The sequence below is a fragment of the Bubalus bubalis genome, chromosome 9, assembly GCF_019923935.1.
Source record: "Bubalus bubalis isolate 160015118507 breed Murrah chromosome 9, NDDB_SH_1, whole genome shotgun sequence".
Lineage (NCBI taxonomy): Eukaryota > Metazoa > Chordata > Mammalia > Artiodactyla > Bovidae > Bubalus > Bubalus bubalis.
The window spans coordinates 71963268-71986762 of record NC_059165.1 but is presented as its reverse complement, the minus strand read 5'-3'; the positions used below and the strand labels follow the sequence as shown (position 1 = coordinate 71986762).

Here is a 23495-nt window from a genome sequence, read left to right as displayed (position 1 = left end):
GACGAGCTTCCTCCTCTACGGGAATAGTGCACATTTCAGAAGACAGGTTAGTTGTGTGTGAAACAGCAGGACCCTAATGATCCTTACCCCTCACGTCTTCTGCCTGCCTGTTGTCTGTGGACAACTTTAATCAAAGAATAAGTTTAATTACTGCAAGGAGATCCAACCAGTCCACTCTGAAGGAGATCAGCCCTGGGATTTCTTTGGAAGGAATGATGCTAAAGCTGAAACTCCAGTACTTTGGCCACCTCATGCGAAGAGTTGACTCACTGGAAAAGACTTTGATGCTGGGAGGGATTGGGGGCAAGAAGAGAAGGGGAGGACAGAGGATGAGATGGCTGGATGGCATCACCAACTCAATGGACATGAGTTTGAGTGAACTCCAGGAGTTGGTGATGGACAGGGAGGCCTGGCGTGCTGCCATTCATGGGGTCGCAAGGAGTCGGACAGGACTGAGTGACTGAACTGAACTGAAGTTTAATTAGAGAAGTGAGAAATGTGGAAACAAAGGAAAATTAGAGAAGTGAGAAATGTGGAAACAAAGGAGACTAAATAATAATAATGCAGTCATTAAGCATAGTCAAGGACCTTTAGTTCTTTCTCAAGGGCTGTAGATAATATTCTGAGCCACATCGTGTGAGCTGTCTTATAGATACCAAAACCCCAGGTGAAGAAGTTAGCTATATGATGACCAGACTGTACCCAGGACTTGAGCTGCCACAATTCTGAGAATTGACTGCAAAGAAATGGGAACAAGTGGACTCTGGAACTGAAGATTAACTGTACCTAAAACAATCAAGAGATGCTGGTCAGACCACTGATGACCAATTTGAAGACGACTGTTAGAGATGATTGTGCTGTTTCTGCATGTGACCCCCCCCCAGCCCCCCACCATCTTTCTATAAAAGCTCTCACCCCTGCTTGTCAGGAGTGGTGAATCAGCCTTTGGACAGATGTCTGCCATCCTCTCCCCCCAGTTGCCAATATCTGAAATAAAGCAAACTTTCCTTTCCACCAACCTGGCCTGTTTATTGGCTTTGGGGCGGCAAGCAGCCAGACCCTCCCACACATACGTTTTGGTAACATGTGTATAAGGGCCGGTCTTTACCCGGGAATGGAAGTGATCAAGTTTAGTTAAAGTAGGAAATGTCATGGCTCCAGACAAAAAGCCTAAACAGTGAAGGCAAGACTGGTAGCAATCATGGAGGGCCATGTCATAGCTTAATGGCTTTCATGCCCCGCTGTACATCCAGAGGGTGCCCTGGAGAAGGGGACCCCAGGGAGGAAGGGAGTAGGCTGGAGGGGCACCAGGCAGCATGTTCTCCTGGACTACTTTGTTGCTTTGGTCTCAGAAAAGCTCCAGTCCTGGGCTTCCCTCTCCCTTGAATACTTGAGGGCCTTTTTAGGAGATGGGATCACTCCCCTCACCAACTCTGGGGGTTCCATAGGAGTTGGCAGGGCAAGGGAAGGAGGGAAGGTTGGTTTAGACTTTGAAATGCGAGTGAGCTGTCTGGCAGAAGTCATCAGGGTGTCTTGGAATGTTACTTGGGTGGGATGCTGGAAGTCCAAGAAGTTCTTCTTTGGTGTTCCAGTATTTCTTTCAAAATCCTCTATGATGCTGACTGGTTGAAAAAAAAAAAAAAGGAAAAATATTTAAGTCAGAAGTCAGTGGATTGGACTAGAACAAAGATCTCATAAAAGCTCAAGAAATGATCAGTAGTCAGATCTGGCCAATGCACTAACAGCTAATAATTTGGATTGAAGGGGGCCACAGAGACAGGCTGATTTGTTTCCAGTTACTCTTTTCTACTGTGACAAGTGAATAAAAAAATGAGCAGCAACAGCTGCAACTCATAGATGTCAAAGATGGTAGATTAAAATGGCCTTCCCAAAGGATAGATGCGTGAGTGCATGTCCAACTCTTTGTGACTCAATGGACTGTGTCCTGCCAGGCTCCTCTGTCCGTGGGATTCTCCAGGCAAGAATAGTGGAGTGGATAGCCTTTACCTTCTCCAGGGGATCTTCCCACCTAGGGATCAAAACCTGCATCTCCTGTGTATCTCCTGCATTGCAGGTGGATTCTTTAGCCACTGGGCCACCAGGGAAGCCCCCAAAGGACAGGTGGTAATCTCCAAATTGCCGACAGTAATGAAAGGGGGGCTGCTTTACCTATGCCGAGAATGAGTGGGAAAAGGTTCAACAGATTGTTGGCACAGAAACATATAGAATAAATTTTGGCCCTGAATCCAAAATGAGTCTTCTCTCTCAACTGTAATATTAAAAAGAAGAAATTTTCATTATAGTGTTTGGTTTGTATTTACTTCCTGTGGAAGCTTCTACCGAGGTTATCAACCATTCTGGGGGAAATGATTGTGGACATAATGATCGTTACAGTGATCACTACACTTTTTTTTTTAAAGTAAGGAAGTGCTTCTATTGCTTAGAAAATCTCAAACATTCTGGACTGAATTCTTAAAATGTATGTCAGTATGCTCTCATAAAAAACATAAAGTGAGACACTTATGTAATTAAAAAAATTTAGTAGCCACATTGAAAAATATATAAAGGCACAGTTGAAACTCATTATAATAATATGTCTTACATAACTTGGCATGTCAAAGATACAGCATTTCAATATAAATCAATGTATACATTTTCATTAATGCAGTATTGGAAATGACACATATACCCAGCACACGCACCACAGTACAACAATACCTAATAGGATGCAATGCTAAGGAGAAATGTAGTCCTACCAAAACAGTACACTGCTTCAGTTTTTAAATTAACATTAAAAATTCACTGCAGTTTGTGAAGATAGATTCTGAGCAGCCACCTTTTGGTCATCAGTATATAATGAGCTTCCCAGGTGGTGCTTGTGCGTGGGTGGTCAGTCGCTAAATCGTGTCCAGCTCTTTGCAGCCCTATGGACTGTGGCCCACCAGGCTCCTCAGTCTATAAGATTTTCCAGGCAAGAATATTGGAGTGGGTTGCCATTTCTTTTTCCAGGAGTCTTCCTGACCCAGGGATCAATCCCATGTCTCCTGCTTTGCAGGTGGATTCTTTACCTGCGGAGCCATGACACAGTAGTAAAGAATCTGCCTGCCAATGCAGGAGGCGCAAGAGATTTGGGTTCGATCCCTGGGTTGGGAAGATCCCTTGGAGAAGGCAATGGCAAGACACTTCAGTATTCTTGCTTGGAAAATCCCACAGACAGAGGATCCTGGTGGGCCACAGTCCATGGAGTCATAAAGAGTCGGACACAACTGAGCAAACACTTAAGAGATATAGTGAGCACTTTGACTAAGGATTTGTGTATTTGGATAAAACTACCAGAGAATTGCTTGAGAACCTAGCAAATGGACCACAGTCCTGAAAATCTCTAGGCTGTTAAGGGGAGGATATATCTGAAAAGCCACCAAGTATTTGAAGGATGTCATTTTACAACCATTACAAGATTACTTTACCCTCAAGGATCTCATTCAAAATTGATGGAGAAATCAAAAGCTTTACAGACAAGCAAAACTAAGAGAATTTAGCACCACCAAACCAGATTTACAACAAATGTTAAAGGGACATCTATAGGGAGGAAATATAAGAGAAGGAAAAGACCTACAAAAACAAACCCAAAACAATTAAGAAAATGTCAATAAGAACATACATACCAGTAATCACTTAAAGTCAATGGATTAAATGCTCCAACCAAAAGACACAGATTGGCTGAATAGATACAAACACAAGACCCATATATATGCTGTCTACAAGAGACCCACTTCAGACCTAGACACACATATCCTCTCACAAAGTGAAAGGATGGAAAAATATATTCCATGCAAGTGGAAATCAAAAGAAAGCCAGAGTAACAATTTGCATATCAGACAGAATAGATGTTAAAACAAAAAATATTACAAGAGATAAGGAAGGATACTACATAATGATCAAGGGATCAATCCAAGAGGAAGACATAATAATTGTGAATATTTATGTACCCAACATAGGAGCACCTCAGTACATAAGGCAAACACTAACAGACATAAAAGGGCAAATTGATGGCAACATAATAATAGCAGGGGACTTTAACACCCCACTTACACCAATGGACAGATCATCAAAACAGAAAATTAATAAGTAACACAAGCCTTAAATGACACACTAGACCAGGTATATCTAATTGATATTTTCAGGATATTCTAACCAAATGCATAAGAATACACTTTCTTCTCAAGTATACATGGAACATTTTCCAGGATTTGGGTCACAAATCAAGCCTCAGTAAATGTAAGAAAATTGAAATCATATCATGCATCTTTACTGACCACAGTGCTATAAGATGATATCAATTACAGGAAAAAGACTATAAAAAACACAAACACATGGAGATTAAACACTATGTTTCTAAAACACATGCAAATTACTGAAGAAATCAAAATGGAAATAAAAAAATTCCTAGAAACAAATGACTATGAAAACACGGTAATTGGGATTCAGCGAAAGTGGTTCTAAGAGGGAAGTTTCAGATCAGATCGACTCTTTGGGACCCCATAAATTGCAGCACACCACGCTTCCCTGTCCATCACCAACTCCAGGAGTTCACTCAGATTCACATCCATCGAGTCAGTGATGCCATCCAGCCATCTCATCCTCTGTCCTCCCCTTCTCCTCCTGCCTCCAATCCCTCCCAGCATCAGAGTCTTTTCCAATGAGTCAACTCTTCACATGAGGTGGCCAAAGTACTGGAGTTTCAGCTTTAGCATCATTCCCTCCAAAGAAATCCCAGGGCTGATCTCCTTCAGAATGGACTGGTTGGATCTCCTTGCAGTCCAAGGGACTCTCAAGAATTTTCTCCGACACCACAGTTCAAAAGCATCAATTCTTTGGCGCTCAGCCTTCTTCACAGTCCAACTCTCACATCCATACATGACCACAGGAAAAACCATAGCCTTGACTAGACAAACCTTTGTTGGCAAAGTAATGTCTCTGCTTTTGAATATGCTATCTAGGTTGGTCATAACTTTCTTTCCAAGGGGTAAGCGTCCTTTAATTTCATGGCTGCAGTCACCATCTGTAGTGATTTTGGAGCCCCCCAAAATAAAGTCTGACACTGTTTCCACTGTTTCCCCATCTATTTCCCATGAAGTGGTGGGACCGGATGCCATGATCTTCATTTTCTGAATGTTGAGCTTTAAGCCAACTTTTTCACTCTCCACTTTCACTTTCATCATGAGGCTTTTGAGTTCCTCTTCACTTTCTGCCATAAGGGTGGTGTCATCTGCATATCTGAGGTTATTGATATTTCTCCCGGCCATCTTGATTCCAGCTTGTGTTTCTTCCAGTCCAGCATTTCTCATGATGTACTCTGCATAGAAGTTAAATAAGCAGGGTGACAATATACAGCCTTGACGAACTCCTTTTCCTATTTGGAACCAGTCTGTTGTTCCATGTCCAGTTCTAACTGTTGCTTCCTGACCTGCATACAAATTTCTCAAGAGGCAGATCAGGTGGTCTGGTATTCCCATCTCTTTCAGAATTTTCCACTGTTTATTGTGATCCACACAGTCAAAGGCTTTGGCATAGTCAATAAAGCAGAAATAGATATTTTTCTGGAACTCTCTTGCTTTTTCGATGATCCAGCAGATGTTGGCAATTTGATCTCTGGTTCCTCTGCCTTTTCTAAAACCAGCTTGAACATCAGGAAGTTCACGGTTCACATATTGCTGAAGCCTGGCTTGGAGAATTTTGAGCATTACTTTACTAGCATGTGAAATGAGTGCAATTGTGCGGTAGTTTCAGCATTCTTTGGCATTGCCTTTCTTTGGGAAGAGGGAAGTTTATAGCAATACAATTCTACCTCAAGAAAGAAGAAAAACAGAGACTAGACAATCTAACTTTACAACTAAAATGATTAGAAAAAAAGAACAACAACAAAAACCCCAAAGTTAGTAGAAGGAAAGAAATCACAAAGATCGGAGCAGAAATAAATGAAAAAGAAATGAAGGAAACAATAGTAAAGATTAATAAAATTAAAAGCTGGTTCTTTGAGAAGATAAAATCGACAAACTATTAGCAAGACTCACCAAGAAAAAAAGGGAGAAGAATCAAATCAATAAAATTTGAAATGAAAAAGGAGGGGTTACAACAGAATGCAGAAATACAAAGGATCAGAAGAGACTATTATGAGTAACAATATGCCAATAAAATGGACAACCTGGAAGAAATGGACAGAGTCTTAGAAAAGTTCAATTATCCTAGATTGAATCAGGAAGAAATAGAAATTATGAACAAGCCAATCACAAGTGCTGAAATTAAAACTGTGATCAAAAATCTCCAAAACAAAAAAACAAAACAAAACCAAAAGCCTAGGGCCAGATAGCTTCACAGGTGAATTCTATCAAACATTTAGAGATGAGCTAATGCAGATATGCAGATGAGACTATCCTTATGGCAGAAAGTGAAGAGGAACTCAAAAGCCTCTTGATGAAAGTGAAAGAGGAGAGTAAAAAAGTTGGCTTAAAGCTCAACATTCAGAAAACGAAGATCATGGCATCCGGTCCCATCACTTCATGGGAAATAGATGGGGAAACAGTGGAAACAGTGTCAGACTTTATTATTTTGGGCTCCAAAATCATTTGCAGATGGTGATTGCAGTCATGAAATTAAAAGATGCTTACTCCTTGGAAGGAAAGTTATGACCAACCTAGATAGCATATTCAAAAGCAGAGACATTACTTTGCCAACAAAGGTCCATCCAGTCAAGGCTATGGTTTTTCCTGTGGTCATGTATGGATGTGAGAGTTGGACTGTGAAGAATGCTGAGTGCCGAAGAATTGATGCTTTTGAACTGTGGTGTTGGAGAAGACTCTTGAGAGTCCCTTGGACTGCAAGGAGATCCAACCAGTCCATTCTGAAGGAGATCAGCCCTGGGATTTCTTTGGAAGGAATGATGCTAAAGCTGAAACTCCAGTACTTTGGCCACCTCATGCAAAGAGTTGACTCATTGGAAAAGACTCTGATGCTGGGAGGGATTGGAGGCAGGAGGAGAAGGGGAGGACAGAGGATGAGATGGCTGGATGGCATCACTGACTCGATGGACGTGAGTTTGAGTGAACTCCTGGAGTTGGTGATGGACAGGAGGCCTGGTGTGCTGCAGTTCATGGGGTCGCAAAGAGTCAGACATGACTGAGCGACTGAACTGAACTGAATGCCTATCCATCTGAAACTCTTTCAAAAAACTTCAAAGGAAGGAACACTTCCAAACTCTTCTACAAGGCCACTATCACCCAGATACCAAAACCAGATAGTAAAAGTTTTAGTTGCTCCATTGTGTCTGGCTCTTTGTGAGCTCATGGACTATAGACCACCCCCTCCCAGGCTCCTCTGTCCATGGGATTCTCCAGGCAAGAATACTGGAGTGGGTTGCCATGCCCTTCTCCAGGGGATCTTCCTGACTCAGGAATTGAACCTAGGTCTCCCACATTGCAAGCAGATTCTTTACCATCTGAGCCACCAGGGAAGTTAAAACCAGATAAAGACATCACAAAAAAGAAAATTATGGGCCAATATGACTGATGAACATAGATGCAAAAATCTTCAACAAAATTCTATGAAACAGAATTCAAGAACACATTAAAAAGACCATACACCATGATCAGGGCCTCCCTGGTGGCTCAGCAGTAAAGAATCCACCTGCAGTGCAGTAGCTGAAGGAGACACAGGTTTGATCCCTGGGATAGGAAGATCCCCCAGAGGAGGGCATGGCAACTCACTCCAGTATTCTTGCCTGGAGAATCCTATGGACAGAGGAGCCTGGGAGGCTATAGTCCATACAGTCACAAAAAGTTGGACATGACTGAAGCAACTGAGCATGCATGCATGCACACCACGATCAAGTCAAGTTTATCCCAGGGATACAAGGATTCTTCAATACACACAAATCAGTCAATATGATACAGCATATTAACAAATTGGAAAATAAAAATCATATGATAATCTCAATAGATGCAGAAAAATATTTTGACAAAATTCAGCACTCATTTATGGTAAAGACTCTTCCAAAAATGGGCATAGCAAGAACTTACCTATAATAAAGGCCATATATGATAAACAAAGAGAAGTGGAAAGCAAGGAAGAGAGGGAAAAGTACATGCAATTAAATGCAGAATTCCAAAAAATAGCTAGAAGAGACAAGAAGGCCTTATTCAATGAACAATGCTTAATAATAGAAGAAAACAACCAAAGAGGAAAGACTAGAGATCTGTTCAGGAAAATTGGAAACATCAAGGGAGCATTCTGCCCAAAGGTGGGCACAATAAAGGATAAAAACTGTAGAGACCTAGTAGATTCTGAGGGCTTCCCTGGTGGCTCAGATGGTAAAGAATCCACCTGCAATGTGGAGACCTGGGTTCTATCCCTGGGTTGGGAAGATCCCCTGGAGAAGGGAATGGCTACCCAGTCTTGTATTCTGGCCTGGAGAATTCCATGGACTGTATAGTCCATGGGGTCGCAAAGAGTCAGACATGACTGAGTGACTTTCACATGTTAGTAGACTCAGAAGAGATCAAGACGAGATGGAAAGAATACATGGAAGAACTGTACAGAAAAGATCCAAATGAACTGGATTACTATGATGGTGTGGTTAGTCACCCAAGAGCCAGTCATTCTGGAGTGCAAAGTCAAGTGGGCCTTAAGAAGCACTGCTGTTAATAAAGCTAATGGATGCAATAAAATTCCAGAAGAACTATTCAAATTCCTAAGGGATGATGCCATAAGGTTTTGCATTCCTTATGTCAGCAAATCTGGAAGACCCAGCAGTGGCCACAGGACTGGGAAAGGTCAATCCTCATACCAATTCTCAAAACAGGTAGTACCAAAGAATGTGCTAACCATTGGACAACTCCACTCATCTCCCATGCTAGTAAGGTCATGCTTAAAATCTTGCATGCTAGGCTTTAGCATAATGGTGAACCAGGAACTTCCAGATGTCCAAGCTGGGTTTAGAAAAGGAAGAGGAACTAGAGATCAAATTGCTAACATTCGCTGAATTATAGAGAAACAAGGGAATTTCAGAAAATCATCTATTTCTGTTTCATCGACTATGATAAAGCCTTTGACTGTGTGAATCATGACAAATTGTGAAAAGCTCTTAGAGAGATGGGGATAGCAGACCACCTCACCTGTCTCCTGAGAAACCTGTATGCAGGTCAAGAAGCAACAGTTAGAACCCTGTATGGAACAAATGATTGGTTCAAGATTGAGAAAGGAGTGACAGGGCTGTCTGCTGTCACCCTGTTTGCTTAAGCTATATGCTGAGCACATCATGAGAAATGCCGGGCTGGATGAGTTACCAGCTGGAATCTAGTTAGGTGGGAGAAACATCAACAACTTCAGATATGCAGATGATACCACTCTAATGGCAGAAAGCAAAGAGGAACTAAAGAGCCTCTTGATGAAGGTGAAGGAGGAGAGTGAAAGAGCCAGTTTAAGACTAAATATTAAAAAAAACTAAGCATGGCATCCAGCCCCATTTCTGCATGGCAAATAGATGGGAAAAGGTGGAAGTAGTGACAGATTTCCTCTTCTTGGGCTCCAAAATCACTGCAGATAGTGACTGCAGCCATGAAATCAGAAGATGATTGTTTCTTGGCAGGAAAGCGATGACAAACCTAGACAGTGGGTTGAAAAGCAGAGACATTACTCAGCTGAAAAATGTTCCTATAGTCAAGGCTAGGACTTCCCAGTGGTCACGTATGGTTGTGAGGGCTGGACTGTAAAAAAGCCAGAACACCAAAGAATTGATGCCTTTGAACTGTGGTGCTGGAGAAGACTCCTGGTGTCCCTTGGACACCAAGGAGATCAAACCAGTCAATCTTAAGGAAGAACAGCCCTGAATATTCACTGTAAGGACTGAGGCTGAAGCTGAAACTCCATTATTTTGGTCATCTGATGTGAACAGAAGACTCATTGGAAAAGTCCCTGATTCTGGGAAAGATTGGAGGCAGAAGGAGAAGAAGGCATCAGAGGATGAGATGGCTGGATGGTATCACTGATGCAGTGAAGATGATCTTCAGCAAATTCCTGGAGATGGTGAGGGAAAGGGAGGCCTGGTGTGCTGCAGTCCATGGGGTCGCAAAGAGTTGGATGTGACTGGGTGACTGAACAACAACATGATAAACCCACAGCAAACATTATTCTCAATGGTGAAAAGCTGAAAGCATTTCCTCCAAGATCAGGAACAAGACAAGTGTGCCCACTCTTGCCACTATTATAGTTTTCAAAGTCTTATCTATGGCAATCAGAGAAGAAAAAGAAATAAAAGGAATCCAGACTGGAAAAGAAGTAAAACTCACTGTTTGCAAATGACATGATACAATACATAGAAAATCCTAAAGATACCATCAGAAAATTACTAGAGCTAATCAGAGAATTTGGTAAAGTATCAGGATACAAAAATCAATACACAGAAATCACTTGCATTCCTATACACTAACAACAAAAAATCAGAAAGAGAAGTTATAGAATCAATCCCATTTACCATTGCAACAAAAAGAATAAAATAGCTAGGAATAAGCCTACCTAAGGAGACAAAATAGCTGTATACAGAAAATTATAAGGCACTGATGAGAGAAATCAAAGATGACATAAACAAATGGAGAGATATTCCAATGTCCCTGGGTTGGAAGAATCGATATTGTGAAAATGACTATACTACCAAATGCAACCTACTGATTCAGTGCGATCCCTGTCAAATTACCAATGGCATTTTTCACAGAACTAGAACAAGAAATTTCACAATTCATATGGAAACACAAAAGACTCAAAAAGCCAAAGCAGCCTTGAAAAAGAAGAATGGAGCTGGAGGATTCAACCTTTCTCACTTCTGAGTATACTACAAAGCTACAGTCATCAAGACAGCACTGACCATCACAAAAACAGGAACATAGATGAATGAAACAAGATGGAAAGTCCAGTCATAAACCCATGCGCCTATCAGCACCTTATCTTTGACAAAGGAGGCAAGAATATATAATGCAAAAAAGATAGTCTCTTCAATAAGTGGTGCTTGGAAAAGCCATGTGTAAAATAACAAAATTAGATTACTTTCTAACACCATATACAAAGATAACCTCAAAATGGATTAAAGATCTAAATGTAAGACCAGAAACTATAAAACTCTTTGAGGAAAACATAGGCAGAACACTCTTTGACAGAAATCATAGCAAGATCCTCTATGACCCACCTCTTAGAGTAATAGAAATAAAAGCAAAAATAAACAAATAGGGCCTAATTAAACCTAAAAGCTTTTGCACAGCAAAGGAAACTTAAACAAGGTGAAAAGACAACCCTCAGAATGGGAGAAAATAATAGCAAATGAAATAACTGACAAAAGATTAATTTCCAAAATATACAAGCAAACAAAACAAATATACAAGCAACTTATGCAACTCAATAGCAGAAAAAGAAACAACCCAATCAAAGAATGGGCAGAAGACCTAAACAGACATTTCTCCAAAAGAGACATACAAATGGCTAATAAACACATGGAAAGATGCTCGACATCATTCGTTATCAGAGAAATGCAAATCAAAACTACAATGAGATATCACCTCACACTAGTCAGAATGACCATCATCAAAAAAATCTACAAACAATAAATGCTGGAGAGGATGTGGAGAAAAAGGAAACCTCTTGCACTGATAGTGTAAATTAGTGAATGTAAATTGATACAGCCACTATGGAGCTTCCTTTAAAAACTACAAATAAAACTACCATATTGAAAAAAAAAAACTACCATATGACTCAATAATCCCACTACTGGCCATATAGCCTGAGGAAAGCTAAAGCTAAGTCACTTCAGTCGTGTCCGACTCTGTGAGACCCCACAGACGGCAGCCCACCAGGCTCCCCCGTCCCTGGGATTCTCCAGCAAGAACACTGGAGTGGGTTGCCATTTCCTTGTCTAATGCATGAAAGTGAAATCGCTCAGTCATGTCCGACTCTTCATGACCCCATGGATTGCAGCCTACCAGGCTCCTCCATCCATGGGATTTTCCAGGCAAGAGTACTGGAGTAGGGTGCCATTGCCTTCTCTGATCCTGAGGAAACCATAGTTTAAAAAGACACATATATCCCAATGTTCATTGCAGCACTATTGACAATAGCTAGAATATGGAAGCAACCTAGATGTCCATCCACAGATGAATGGATAGAGAAGCTGTGGTACATACATATGATGGACTATTACTCTGCTATAAAAAGGAACACATTTCAGTGAGTTCTAATGAAACGGATGAACCTGGAGCCTATTATACAGAGTGAAGTAAGTCAGAAACAGAAAGACAAATATTGTATATTAATGCATATACATGGGATCTAGAAAGATGCTGCTGATGAACCTGTTTCCAGGGCAGCAATGGAGACACAGACATAGAGAACACACTTGTGGACAGTGGGGAGGAAGGAGAAAGTGGGACAAATGGAGAGAGTAGCATGGAATCACACTATCATATGTAAAATAGATAGCCAGTGGGAATTTGCTATATGACTCAGGGAACTCAAACTGGGGCTCTGTGACAACCTAGAGGGGTGGAATGGTGTGGGAGGTGGGAGGGAGGTTCAAGAGGGAGTGGACATATGTAGATCTACGGCTGGTTCATGTTGATATATGGCAGAAACCAACACAATATTATACAGCAGTTTTCCTTCAGTTAAAAATAAATAAAATTTTTTTGTTTCATATGGAATAAATGAAAATGGATCTGTATCTCACATCCTATATAAAAATAAATTACAGCTAGCTTAAAGATTTACAGTGAAAGGCAAATTTTAAAACCCAATATAAAGGAATATCTTTAAGATCTTAAGGTAGGACATAATTCACTAAGCAAGATACAAAAAGTGAAAACTGCAAATGGAAAGTTTGATAAATTTGGCTATATTAAAATTAGAAATACCTAATTCATCAAAAGGTGCCATATGTGTTCATGTTCTTCTTTTTCTCCTTCTTTCCACTTCCTCCCATCCCCTCCTTCCCTTCCTTTTCTGAAACATTCAGTACTAAAAGGTTAGGTGAGGACAAGTCAGGTATTTTGCCACATTAGAGGGTGAAGGGAGAACAAGGGTGGCTCAAAGGAGGCGTCAGAGTCCACGTGGCATGGAGGCATCTGCACGGGAGATGTATCAGAGGCCAGAGAGCACAGGCAGGGAAGCAGAACAGGGGCAGCAGCCTGGAATAGGGTGTTAGAGCACAAAGGAGGTGGGGAAGGCATCCGGGCAGGATGCGCATCCTTTTAAATACACAAATATGTGTATGAATATATATGCTGTCCATGATTTGTTTCAAAATAACACAGGAGGTAAAGGAAATAGATGTGTGGCGAGGCAGGATGAGCCAAGGGTGCGAAGTTTGGTGAGTCTTGACGATGGGTACACTGGGCTGTATTAGTTTACGTTTTTGTACGTCCAAAATTCTCCATAATAAGCATTTTTCAGTGTAAACACACACACCAAAATGAAAATGAAGAGATAAGCTTCAAATCTGTAGAAGAATTGTGCTATGCATATGAGTGATGCAGAATTTGAATCTATAACACAGGACTTCCCTGGTGGTCCAGTGGCTAAGACTCAGATACCCGAACGCAAGGGGCCTGGGTTCAATCCCAGGTCAGGGAACTAGACTCCACATGCAACTAAGACCGGGCACAGAATACATAAATGAATGAATGAATAAAAAAAAAATATATATATATATATATATCTTAAAAAAAAGAAACTATAACATATTTAAAGGAAACAAAACCCTCCATGTCAACAATAGACAAATAATCTGCTTCCTGGAGAAGGAAATATAAAGACCAAAAAATCTGAAAGAATTTCTGACCCATAGTAGTCAGAAAAATGCACATCAAAAGTAGGGTTAGGGACTTCCCTGGTGGTCTAGTGGCTAAGACTCTGTCTTTCCAATGCAGGGTGCCTGGGTTCGATTCCTGGTCAGAGAACTAGATTCCACATGCCACAACTAAGACTTGGAGCAGTCAAATAAATAAACAAAAATAAATAGAAAAGAAAAAACCACAATTAGATACTAGTTTATCTTTATCAGATTGACACAAATTAAAAGCTGTGTTGCTAAGTCTCAAGCACTGCTTGTAGGAGTGAAAATTCATCAATTGTTCTGGCACCATTTAGCCAAGTATAAACTCTTACATGCATGCACCAGAGCATGGGAGTAAGAAGACTGAAGGTAAACTTGCCTGTAATTTAAAAAAACAAAAACAAAAACTGGAAGTAAGCCAATGTCTGATGGAGCAATGGATTAGTAATTGCGATACACAATGAGATGGCATTAGCAGTGCAAATGTACTATTTACAGCAATATGAATGAATCCTGCAAACATAAGGTTGAGTGAAAAAGGCAAATCAGAAAAATACAAAAAATAGAACAATACGTTTTGAAAAGTTCAAAAACAAGCAAAACTAAACTATATATTCGGGCTTCCCTGGTGGCTCAGTGGTAAAGAATCTGTCTGCCAATGCAGGAGACATGGGTTCAATCCCTGGTCTGGGAAGATCCCACATGCTGTGGAGCAACTAAGCCCATGCAACACAACCGCTGAACCTGCGCTCTCGCGCCCGGGAACCACAACTCCTGGGCACATGTGCTGCAGCTGCTGAAGCCCGGGTGCTCTAGAGCCTATGCTCTGCACCAGGAGAAGCCAGCACAATGGGAAGCCACAGCTACGGGAGCCCTTGCTCCCCACAACTAGAGGAAAACTCCACACAGCAATGAAGACCCAGCAAAATAAACAAGTGAAATTATATAAAAAAGAAAAAACAAAACACACACACAGAAAGAAAAAACAATATGGTCTTTAACAACACACGTACATACATATGTGGTAAAATATAAAGTAAAGCAAGGATTGATTAAAAATTCAAGACAGGTTTACCATGGTGGGTGAGGAAGGAGGAGCTTCAAAGATACTCTTAGAGCTCCATTTCTTTTTTTAATTTATCTTTAACTGGAGGGTAATTGCTGTACAATATTGTGTTGGTTTCTGCCAGACGTCAACATGAGTCAGCCATAGGTGTGCATGTGTCCCCTCCCTCTTGACCTTCCCTCCTGAGTTCCATTTCTTAAGCTGGATGTTGGGCTCATTTTATTATTTTTATACCTTATATACACATTTAATCATATACATGTTTTGTACTGATGAAATATATAATCTTCCAATACAAATTGTAATCAGAACAGAAATAAGACTATTGAAATCTATAGTAGTTATAAGAAATGCAGGCACTTCTGTCAATGCTCTGTGAGAGCCAGGGTAAGCACACATGCAATTTATGCCTTTGGTCTCAGCATCCTCGTATGCACCCTCTTTTTGCTCTTGGAAGTTTTGCTGATGGGATCTATTAACAAAAGGATCCTGTGCTCTCAGTGATGGCTGCTGCCACCACCGCTTGTCCCAAGATGAACAGAAATGAACAACAAGCTTAGCTAGGACACTACCAATTTTTACTACTTAAAAGGAAGCAAAATGAATCAACTGAATTCAAATATTTGAATGGTGAACATTAAAACATAGAATTAACTATAAACAAATCTTTACTCACCTTCTTTCTAGATAGACAAGAAATATTTACATAAAGATGATCAAAAAAATTTGCACTTTGACCTGAACCAAGTATCTTGTATGGTAGTGGGAGAGCTAAATGTGACAAATGACTTAGTTGTCCAGTTACATTAATTTTTTTAAAAAGAAAAACTCTTTGGAAACACTTTAAATATTAAAATAATAAAACTATTTAAAATAATATTAACATAATAAAATACTTTTTAAAAAAGAGAAAGAGACCTAAGAGACCCATTCGCCAAATGTGAAATGTGGATTTTAGGTGGATCCTTTGGTGGTGGCTCAGAGAGTAAAGAATCCACCTGCAATGTGGGAGACCCAAGTTCGATCCCTGGGTTGGGAAGATCCCCTGGAGAAGGGAATGGCAACTCACTCCAGTATTCCTGTCTGGAGAATTCCATGGAGAGGAGCTTGGCGGGCTACATTCCATGAGGTTGCAAAGAGTTGGACACAACTGAGCGACTATCCATTTCTTTCACTTTTGAACTGAACCAATCAACTATAAAAATATATTCTTTATAAAATGAGGAAAATGTGAGTAGGGATTGGGCATTAAAAGATACCAAGGTATGATAATGGAACTGTGCTTGGATTTAAAAAAAAACTCTTACCCTTTAGAGATGAAGCCTAAAATGTCTGGGGAAGATGTTATAATAGCTAGAATTTGCTGTGAAATAATCCAGTGGTGGGAGTGGAGAGGGAGGGATAAAGATGAAATAAGATGCTCATGAGAGGCTCACTGTACCTGACTGGTAGGTACAAGGGTACCTTGTTCTCTTTTTCCTTCTCATGCCTGTGCGAAATTTTCCATGGGAGAAGGGAAAGATGGGAGAGGAAGAGGGAGGGAAAAGTAGGAAGGGAGATCCTCTGAACAATGCCTTGTATCTCTCAGAGCAAGAGCCCAGCTTGGTGGATGGTTTCTGCTGCCCTCCTGCAGGAGATAACATCACTGGCCAGAGAGAACCTCAGAGGCGGACGGCCTTGCGCACTTTGCCATTTCACTGTTCTGTTGGGGCCAAACCTACACAGAGGGCTGCTGTATCAGAATGCATGGTCTGAGCAGGCCCAGGTATCCAACCCTCGTGGGTTTCACAACTTTGGCCCTTCTCAGTCCCAGGAAGCCATGCACAAGAAGTGAGCCACTTTCCTTTTTTTAACCTCCTGAAATACCACGGCAGTTCTGAGTTTAGTTGGCCTCAGCCTGCAGTGCCTTGAAGCAGGATTCTGGTACCAGAGTCTAAAGCCAGATACCCCAGAGACTAAAGTCAGGCCAAGAGCACTGAATACTAGCCACCAGACCAGCAGAGCCAGTGGCCAGTGATGAGGCACGGGCCCACCGGCTTTGTAGAAATGAATCCCCATACAAAAATGGAAAGTAGGGAAACAGGTAAAGTGTTTATTAGGAGGGAAAAGGGTACGTGTGGGTAGACACATGTGTGGGCTCAGAGAAAGAGTCATGCCCTTGTGGCAGTTTGAATCACTTAGATGGAGGATTTCTTCTGGGTTTCCTGTGGTCAGTCATCTTGCTTTGCTTGATTCTGAGTCCATAACTGTTTTATCTTCCTCCCCTATGTGTGCGCACATCTCTTAGCCAAGATGGATTCTGGTGAAAAGGCCTATGGGTAGGTTGACATTACCTACTATGGGATGGCACCCCTCCATTTTGGCTCCCAAGGAGCCTCATGTGTAATCAGGAAGGTCTCTTTGACCTCAAGAATGAGAAATACATGGTCTCTCTTTCATCTGGCACAACTCTTCTCTCGCTCCTGCTATCATCTTTATCTTGGAGTATCTGTCCACAGTGGACAGATTCTAGCTGCTCAGCCTGGAGCCCATCTATGTCCTGCCTCAGATTCTTTTGAAAACATCCGACATTTTCATTACACTCCTTCTGGCACAGCCTGATAATCCCTGAGAAGGAGTTCAGATTTAACAACAAGAGCCTGGCACACCCCATGCCCACCCTAGGCCTCTGCCTCCTCCTAGGAAGGGGAAAGACATAGTGTGGACTGGGTAGGGATAATCTTTGATGATTAATTCCTGTTCACCCCCTGTTCTACTTGCCCCAACCAATATAGACAAGGAGACATCTCACTATAGAAGTGCAATGATAAAAGTTAAGAGGGTGGGTCTCTGCGCTATAAGCAAGAGAGACTCCAGGTGCTGAATGAAGGCTGTTCATTCCCATTCCAAGAGCTCGCCATTCATCCACCGGTTTTTACCGCCCCCTTGTGGTCATTTGCTTCCTCTAGACCATCCCGGTTTCCCAGGTGGCGCTAGTGGTAAAGAACCCGCCTGCCAATGCAGGAGATGCTGGTTCAATCCCTTGGTCGGAAAGATCCCCTGGAGGAGGAAATGGCAACCCACTCCAGTATTCTTGCCTGGGAAATCCCACAGACAGAAGAGCCTGGTGGGCTGCAGTCTTGCAGCCGCAGTCGGGCAAGACTGAAGCAATTTAGCACGCAATCCTGCAACCTTGAAATACAGGTTTCCCACCCCTCTGACGAGTCAATCCCCTGCAAACCTTGCATTGGGTTTATCTTCATTAAGGGACAGATATTTCGCTCAGTAGTGAGAAAACTTTCTTCCAAAGCAAATAAGAACATGAGGGTCTTCCAGACAATTTCTTCTTTTTTTCCTTTGACCGTGCCCTGCAGTTTCTGGGATCTTAGTTCCCTGACTAGGGATTGAACCTGGGCCCATGGCAGTAAAAGTACCAAGTCTTAACTGGACTGCCAGGGAATTCCCTCTTTGCTTTTAAAACCTTTACTGGTTGAAAATTTTTAAAACAAAAACTGGGGAGAAAGAAACTTGATGAGGATTTCCCTGGTGGGTCCAGTGGTTAAGAATCCACCGGCAAATGCAGGGGATATGGGTTTGATCCCTGGTCTGGGAAGATCCCACATGCCACAGAGTAACTAAGCCTGTGCACAACTCTTGAGCCTGTGCTCTAGAGCCCAGGAACCACAACTACTGAGCCCACGTGCTGCAATTACTGAAGCCCATGGGCCTAGAGCCCGTGCTCGGCAACAAGAATTCAGTTAAGAGAAGCTGGTGCACCGCAATGAAGCGTAGTCCCCACTCGCTGCCACTACAGAAAGCCCGCGCATAGCAACGAAGACCCAGCACAGCCTAATAAATAAATACGAAACTTCATGAGATGGCTATAGGGAAAGGGGATCAGGAAAGTATTCCCTGCCTCTATGTGGGTGAAGGAAGCTCGGTAATTCCTGTAAAAAATGATGCCCCTCCAGATGGAACCATGTAACTCAGATTGGGACTTGAACACACGATCTTTTAAACTGAGATCACATCTAGTCTTAGGACTTAATGAAGCTCAATTTCTTGACATCTCATTGCAGACAGAATTCAGTGAGAGACAAAGTGACAGGTAAGAAGTGGATTTATTTAGAGAGAAACACACTCCACAGAATGTGGGCCATCTCAGAAGGTGAAAGGTCCCAGGGTAGGGAGTTGTCAGGTTTTTATAGGAATGGGTAATTTCATAGGCTTATGGGTGGAAGGTGTATTCCAGCTATTTTGGGGAAGGAGTGGAGATTTCCAGAAATTGGTCCACCATCCACTTTTTGATCTTTCCTGGTAGGTCACTGTCGTGGTGGGTGTGTCAATTAGCTTGCTGATATGTTACAATGAGCATATGATGAGGCTCAAGATATAGTGGAAGTTAACTGCCATTTTGGACCTATTTTGTTCTAATCAGTTTATGTTGTGTTCTCAGGCTATGTCATTTTTTTAAAGTTTATGCCCTGCCCCGCTCCCTCCTGTTTCATTTTCCCCCTCAGAGACTTTACTTCCATATTCTTATGGGAAGCAGCCCTTGATAGTCTGTCTTCTGTGACAACTTCAAGGCTGAGTAGGGGTGTTGACTCTGCCTGTCAGGGAGTAGAAATCTCTGGATGCCTGATGTAGGGGCCTCAGGGGAGGACAGCTCCTTGTTTTAAGTCAGTATGTGCTGGAAATCCTTGTGCAGCCATCATGTTGATGTGGAACTGTTGTAACTGCGTCCATAGCTTTTTCTATGATTCTCCTTGATACTGAAGCCCTTTTTGTAAAAGTATCCAAGTACAAAAATAATTATCTATAAATAACAAAAGACTTAACAAGCAAGGTTAAACATCTAATTACAGTGTAATCTATAAAGAAATTTAGTTACAATAACTAGAATTATAAATGATTACATTTAATTCAACATATCAAATAATTCTAGCTAAATATTTCTCTGAGAGGCCTCAGGGGCCACCTAAAGCATCCCAAAATTAGCTGGAAATCAAAAGAATTTTAAAATTTTATATATGAGAAGTTCTGAAACATTTAGTCAAGTAAGATCATAGATCACTGACAATACTTATTTTCCAACCAAAGTTACCAGAGCTCTCAAAAGCAAATACAAATCACTTAAAGGCAAACAAACACACACAATCTATTGTCAAAAGCAGCATTTCGGGAATATTTTGGAGGGAGAAACCAAATCCAGTCTTTTCCTAGCCCATTAGGAACAAAATCCATTCACCCAACTAGATTTAATGAAATCTTAGAAAATCCTGATCATGGATAACTCTTTTCAGTATTTTTTTCTTCCTCACACCTTATTTTACTGAAAACATATGTGTTACTTTCATTAAAAGATTTTTCCACATTGAGTTACTTTTCTTACTAACAAATCTGCAATAGATATAATAAAGTCTTATTTGAACTCTCGAAAAAGCAAGAGAGTTCCAGAAAAATATCTATTTCTGCTTTATTGACTATGCCAAAGCCTTTGACTGTGTGGATCATAATAAACTGTGGAAAATTCTGAAAGATATGGGAATACCAGACCACCTGACCTGCCTCTTGAGAAACATATATGCAGGTCAGGAAGCAACAGTCAGAACTGGACATGGAACAACAGACTGGTTCCAAATAGGAAAAGGAGTACATCAAAGCTGTATATTGTCACCCTGCTTATTTAACTTATATGCAGAGTACATCATGAGAAACGCTGGACTGGAAGAAGCACAAGCTGGAATCAAGATTGCCAGGAGAAATATCAATAACCTCAGATATGCAGATGACACCACCCTTATGGCAGAAAGTGAAGAGGAACTAAAAGCCTCTTGATGAAAGTGAAAGCGGAGAGTGAAAAAGTTGGCTTAAAGCTCAACATTCAGAAAACGAAGATCATGGCATCTAGTCCCAACACTTCATGGCAAATAGATGGGGAAACAGTGGAAACAGTGGCTGACTTTATTTTTGTGGGCTCCAAAATCACTGCAGATGGTGATTGCAGCCATGAAATTAAAAGATGCTTACTCCTTGGGAGGAAAGTTATGACCAACCTAGACAGCATGTTAAAAAGCAGAGACATTACTTTGCCAACAAAGGTCCGTCTAGTCAAGGCTATGGTTTTTCCAGTGGTCATGTATGGATGTGAGAGTTGGACTATAAAGAAAGCTGAGCACCGAAGAATTGATGCTTTTGAACTGTGGTATTGGAGAAGACTTTGAGAGTCCCTTGGACAGCAAGGAGATCCAACCAGTCCATCCTAAAGGAAATCAGTCTTGGGTGTTCATTGAAAGGACTGATGCTGAAGCTGAAACTCCAATACTTTGGCCACCTGATGCAAAGAGCTGACTCATTTGAAAAGACCCTGATGCTGGGTAAGATTAAGGGCAGAATGAGAAGCGGAGGACAGAGTATGAGATGGTTGGATGGCATCATCGACTCAATGGACATGGGTTTGGGCGGACTCTGGGAGTTGGGGATGGACGGGGAGGCCTGGCATGCTGCCGTTCATGGGGTCACAAAGAGTCAGACACGACTGAGTGACTGAACTGAACTGAAACATTATTCTCAATGGTGAAAAACTGAAACCATTCCCCCTAAGATCAGGAATAAGACAAGGGTGTCCACTTTCACCACTATTATTCAACATAGTTCTGGAAGTCCTAGCTATAGCAATCAGAGAAGAAAAAGAAATAAAAGGAATCCAGATTGGAAAAGAAATAAAGCTCTCACTGTTTTCAGATGACATGATACTGTACATAGAAAACCCTAAATATAGTATCAGAAAATCACTAGAGCTAACCAGTGAATTCAGCAAAGTTGCAGGATACGAAATCAATACACAGAAATCACTTGCATTTCTATATACTAACAATGGAAAATCACAAACAGAAATTAAGGCATCAATCCCATTCACCATTGCAACAAAAAGAATTAAATATCTAGGAATAAACTTACCTAAGGAAACAAAAGAACGGTACACAGAAAATTATAAGACACTAATGAAAGAAATCAAAGATGACAAACAGATGTAGAGCTATTCCATGTCCCTGGGTAGGAAGAATCAATATTGTGAAAATGATTATATTACCAAATGCAATCTATAGGTTCAGTGTGATCCCTATCAAATTACCAATGACATTTTTCACAGAACTAGAACCAAAAATTTCACAGTTCATATGGAAACACAAAAGACCCTGAATAGCCAAAGCAGTCTGAGAAAGAAGAATGGAGCTAGAGGAATAAATCTTCCTGACTTCAGATTATACTACAAAACTACAGTCATCAAGACAGTATAGTACAGGCACAAGAACAGAAATATAGACCAAAGAAACAAGATAGAAAGCCCAGAAATAAACCCATGCACCTATGGGTACCTTATTTTTGACAAAGGAGGCAAGAATATACAATGGGGCAAAGACAGCCTCTTTAATAAATGGTGCTGGGAAAACTAGACAGCCACATGTAAAAGAATGAAATTAGAGCACTTCCTAATACTATACACAAAGATAAACTCAAAATGGATTAAAGACCTAAATGTAAGACCAGAAACTATAAAACTATGAAACTCTTAGAGGAAAACATAGGCAGAATACTCAATGACATAAATCAAAGCAAGATCCTCTATGACCCACCTCCTAGAGTAATGGAAATAAAAGCAAAAGTAAACAAGTGGGACCTGATTAAACGTAAAAGCTTTTGCAAGAAAAGGAAACTATAAGCAAGGTGAAAAGACAAACCCTCAGAATGGGAGAAAACAATAGCAAATGAAACAACTGACAAAGGATTAATTTCTAAAATATACAAGTAGCTCATACAACTCAATACCAGAAAAACAAATAACCCAATCAAAAAGTGGGAAAAAGACCTAAACAGACATTTCTCCAAAGAAGACATATAGGTGGCTAATACACACATGAAAAGATGCTCAATATTGCTCATTGTTAGAGAAATGCAAATCAAAACTACAATGAGATATCACCTCACACTGGTCAGAATGGCCATCATCAAAAAGTCTACAAACAATAAATGCTGGAGAGGGTGTGGAGAAAAGGGAACACTCTTGCACTGTTGGTGGGAATGTAAATTGATACAGCCACTATGGAAGATGGTATGGAGATTCCTTAAAAAACTAGGAATAAAACCACCATATGACCCAGCACTCCCACTCCTAGGCATTTCCCACCCTGAGGAAACCAAAATTGGAAAAGACACATGTAAAAAAAAAAAGAAAGGAAAAAAAAAAAGAAAAAGACACATGTATTCCATTATTCATTGGAGCACTATTTACAATAGCTAGAACATGAAAGCAACCTAGATATCCATCGGTAGATGAATGGATAAAGAAGTTGTGGCACATATACACAATGGAATATTACTCAGCCTTAAAAAGGAACACCTTTGAGTCAGTTCTAATGAGGTAGATGAACCTAGAACCTATTATACAGAGTGAAGTAAGTCAGAAAGAGAAAGATAAATATCATATTCTCATGCATATATATGGAATCTAGAAGAATGGTACAGGGCATTATTTACAGGGCAGCAATGGAGAAACAGACATAGAGAATAGACTTATGGACA

At 41.0% G+C, this 23495-nt stretch overlaps 1 long non-coding RNA gene and 1 pseudogene across 4 annotated transcripts in view; both read right to left on the bottom strand.

Annotated features, from left to right (window-relative positions):
- Positions 1–23495, bottom strand: part of LOC102409934 — a 742713-nt pseudogene that overhangs the window by 36682 nt on the left and 682536 nt on the right.
- Positions 1–23495, bottom strand: part of LOC112587068 — a 58289-nt gene that overhangs the window by 4581 nt on the left and 30213 nt on the right. For 3 of the 4 annotated variants that reach the window (XR_006553411.1, XR_006553410.1, XR_006553409.1), the window contains exon 3: positions 1546–1622. This is a non-coding gene — a long non-coding RNA (uncharacterized LOC112587068). Of the gene's footprint in view, positions 1–873; positions 1623–23495 lie in introns of those variants that run through there. The other variant, XR_006553408.1, reaches the window with a different exon arrangement.